This window comes from Canis lupus, unplaced genomic scaffold, assembly GCF_011100685.1.
Source record: "Canis lupus familiaris isolate Mischka breed German Shepherd unplaced genomic scaffold, alternate assembly UU_Cfam_GSD_1.0 chrUn_S1018H1186, whole genome shotgun sequence".
NCBI classification, from domain to species: domain Eukaryota; kingdom Metazoa; phylum Chordata; class Mammalia; order Carnivora; family Canidae; genus Canis; species Canis lupus.
In genome coordinates this window covers 13,591-17,842 of record NW_023329830.1, presented here as the reverse complement: position 1 = coordinate 17,842, position 4,252 = coordinate 13,591, and the positions used below count along the sequence as shown (strand labels likewise).

Here is a 4,252-nt window from a genome sequence, read left to right as displayed (position 1 = left end):
CTGGAATGTCACAAAATTCAAATATGTGAAATAACTTTCTTTCAAAGACTAGTTTATATTGAGAAAACCATGGTTGCTCTACAGTATTAAGAAATGGGCAATGGAGTTGGAAGCTGAACACGCTAAATTACACTCGATGAATACAGTTTCATGACAGTATGTACATATCAGGATATGTTTGGCTAACAATACTTTCCCAAGAAGATACCCAGTGTATAAAGTAATATAATCTGAAACTACATTTGGGCTATATGGGAAATGGCCATTTCAAATATGCAGCAACAAATGACCAGTGGTCAGAATTCTTTTGAAAATGAAATCATAAAAAAAAAGGAAAAGAAAATGAAATCATGTACGTATGGGTAAAGAAACTTCTGAAAAGGGCAAATTAGATCACATTACTGACCGAAAATTGTTGCCCACTGTGGAAAGACCACAAGATGTAAAATTTCTTAAATACTTTAAATATATATATAGATCTATATCTATCTGATCTTTAAACCAATTTCCATCACAAAAGGGCTTGCTAGCAAGGTCTAATGGTGCGAATGAGAAAGCAAAAAATACAGATGCCACACAACCAAGATGTTCAGATTTTAAAGGCCTTCACTCCAAAACAAACCACAAGATTGGTACCAAAAACACGCACGCGCACACACACACGTGTGTGCAATGTAATAAACTACAGCATCAACACACACACACAAAGGGCTGGGCAAGCAGTTAAGGCACCTTAAAAAAAAAAAAAAAAACAAAAAAAAAAAACATGTGGTTTAGGATTTAGGAAATCTGTTACAGTGCTACCAAGCAGCAATTTTGAAAGCATCTGAAAAACGTGCAAATTGTCTGAAAACAGTGTCTGGCAACCGAGACAGTTTGCAAGCGTGATTCAGAGGTCTGCCAAGGAAACAAAAGAAGCCCCCTCCTCCCCGTGAGACCGCAAAGGAATGAGAGGTGCTCCGGGCACTATGTATTCTAAGATAGGCGGAAAGCAGAAGTCCTGTGCAGGAGCCGTACATACTAGGGATCGCTCTGTGGCAGGGACGCGGCCACGGGAGTTCCATTGGTTGGGGAACCGCCCAGCTTTAGTTTTTCCAGATATTCGGCATGCACGGGCTTGTGGCACTGGAGAACCTTGATCGCATCTTCGATTTTGAACCACTCTCGCTTCCTCCCCAATGCTAACCGAATCTTCCCAATCCTCCAGAATCTCAGTGACAGTCAGTACGTACACGTACGTTCTGTGCTTGCGGTCTTGGTTCTGCTCGAAAATGCCCAGGAGCCGGCCTAACTTCCCTTCACTCCCGCCTCTTCGTACACCTCTCGGACTGCTTGCACCGCCCGGCTCCTCCTCGGGCTCCATGCCCCCGCCCGGCACAATCCAGCGGTCCGGGTACCGACTGCTACTCACTAACAGCACCTCGTCCTCGCGCTCGCTCCGGAAGCACAGGCACGCCGCTCGCTTCTTGAACCCCTCCGGGTCGTAGGTGCGCGTCTGGTTCGGCTTGCACTTCATCCTCTGGGCCGTCCGCTCCCGCCCGCTCGCTGCCGCTGCTGCCTGAGGTGCCGGGGAGAGAAAGAGCTGAGTAGAGGTGCAAGGAGAGAAAGCGCTCTAGCCCTGAGTCCCAGGAACCCGAGGAGAGATGGGGGCGGGGGCGGGGGCGGGGGGCGGGGGCGGGCGAGGTACGTCAGTTAGCTCGTCCCTCGTGCGGGCCGGAGGGTCCCGAGCGCAGCCGCCTGAGTGGACGAGGCGCCGCCGCCCCCCGCGCGCGCCGCCGCGCCCGCGCCGCCGCCCCCGGCGCCTGCCGCCGCCGTCGCGTCTGGTCTTCCACTCCGCACACAGCCCACCCGCGGCTCCTGTGGGCGTCTTTTTCCCTCCTCAGCCGCCCGGCAGGGGTTGAGTGAGGTGAGGCGCATTCGCGTGCGCGTCCGCGTCCACGTCCACATTCACGTGCGCGTCACGTTGGAGGGCGAGGGGCGGAGGCGGGGGTCTCGCTGCTCCCGCAGCGCGTGAGGCGCCTCGGGCCCACTGCGCAGGCGCCCCGCACCTCCCAGGCTGGGAATCTCTTTCCTCAGGGGAGTTCAATTCCCGCGCTGTGACTGTGGCAGAGATCGTTTCCACGTGTGCCTTTGCGTGGAACTTGGCTGTGGCGCGGCCAGACCTTTCTCCTCATCCTCCTCAGCAAGTTGCATGAAACACCTACACTTATTTTACAGACGATAAGGTCAAGGCATCATCATCGCCCCATAATGAATGCTACTGACTTAAGGTTTATGAGGGCCCGTGTCGTCAAAATGGTCCTCAGTCTTCTTGGCAAAGCAGTACCTAATCTTTGCTGAGTCATATCAGTCCTTTCAGTTCTTCAACAGGTTTGTCCACCTAAAAGGTAAAACAGCCGGTTATAGTTTATCAGCAAAATGGGTTTATTTGGGTGTAGCAGAGGAATTGCAATTCGGGACATGCAAACTATGGCACCCCATAGGCCAGTCTGGAGATGAGACCAGAGGAATCTTTGGATTTTTGGAACTTTCTGGGGAAAAGGAGGTGGTTGGGAGGGACTGCTGTGAAGGCAAAGTCGACACAAAGGACAGCAACAGTTCTAGGTGCTGACGGTTTCTCATTAGCCAGTTGTGGTATTTCCCTATTGGCTGAGCTTGTTGCTGGGCGAGGAGAAATTCTTTTTTTCTCTTGCTGGAGTAGGGAAAGTAAGCTTCTTCCTGTTGGGAATGCCAAGCAGTTTGTCTTTGTTGGGGTCTGCAATGGCCTGCAGTGGTAGGGCATGAGAGCTCTCCCTGCTGGCCTCCCGACTCCATTTGAAATGAGGTCTCCTTTATTCAGGGTGTCAGGGTCTTGGCCTTGCTGGGCATGTTGGCACAGCCCATAACTTAACACTTTTCTTGAACTCCTATTGACCTCTTACCTAACCTCTGTTCCTCAGTTTCCTAACAGTAAACTTCTCGCCTACTTGTATCAGCCCTTGGCACTTGGAGTCCCATTCACCCAACAGCTGCAGAACCACCCCAAGTCTCCTTTATTAAGTCCCAACAATCTTCACCCTCCACACCCTCTACCCTTCTCTCTCTTTCTCACTGATGGGTGCTGCTTTGGGTTTTGGAAAACATACCTATGGAAAGCCCTTAATAGTTTTCAGTTTGATGTTTACAAGGCTCCTAGTGTGGGACTCCAGCAAAGCCACTTGGTGCTCCCTCACCACCTCTCTGTTTGGTCATGCTGTCCTCTTGGCCAAGAAGTGGTCCATCCCAGTAAAACTTTAACAACCAAAAGCCTTCCCTCACCTTTTCTTTTTCTTTTTTTTCTTATTGTTTCCCTGCTCTAACAGTAGCCTTATGGAAAAGACCTCTGATGTCCCCCAACTTTTGCCATACTGCAGCTTAGGCATCTTTGTCTCTCTCTTACCCACAATCCCTCTGCTGGCATCAAGCAACCAGGATCATGGAAACTCACTTTTCCAGGGAAATAATCCCTCATCAAAGGGAAATTGAATCTGAAATGTAAGTGCAAAGGAATTTTTGTTTGTTTGTTTGTTTGTTTGTTTGTTTGTTTAGAGAAAGAGAGAGAGAGGGAGGGAGGGGAGGGAGGGAGAGAAGGGGAGTGCGTGAATGGGGAGGGGAAGGGCAGAGGGATGAAGAGAGAGAGGAGAGAGAGAGAGAGAATCTTAAGCAGGTTACACGCCCAGTGTGGAGCCTGATAGGACCCTGAGATCATGACCTGAGCTGAATCAAGAGTTGAACGCTTAACTGACTGAGGCACTTATGTTCCCCAACAGCCCAATTTTTATTTTAAAAATTTTCCCTTTTTAAATTTAAATTAAATTAATTAACATATAGTGTATTATTTGTATCAGAGGTAGAGGTCAGTGATTCATCAGTCTTATATAATACCTAGTGCTCAATATATCACATGCCCTCCTTAATGTCCATCACCCAGTTACCCCATTCCTCCACCTCCTCCCCTCCAGCAACCCTGTTTGTTTCGTATAATTAAGAGTCTATTATGATTTGTCTCCCTCTCTGATTTCATCTTGTTTAATTTTCCCTCCCTTCCCCTATGATCCTGTTTTGTTTCTCAATTCTATATATGAGTGAGATCATATGAAAATTGTCTTTCCCGAGTGACTTATTTCGCTTACCAGCTCAATTTTTACAGCTCAATTTTTAAATAACAAGTTGGATCAGCTTCTCAGGTTCTGTTCTACTCCATTTATGCCCAGAATAGCTCATAAAAACGATC

The 4,252-nt window shown here is 48.6% G+C and overlaps 1 pseudogene; it reads right to left on the bottom strand.

Annotated features, from left to right (window-relative positions):
- Positions 1-1,020: 1,020 nt before the first annotated feature.
- On the bottom strand, positions 1,021-1,533 carry LOC119878151 (annotated as a pseudogene).
- Between the last annotated feature and the right edge of the window lie 2,719 nt (positions 1,534-4,252).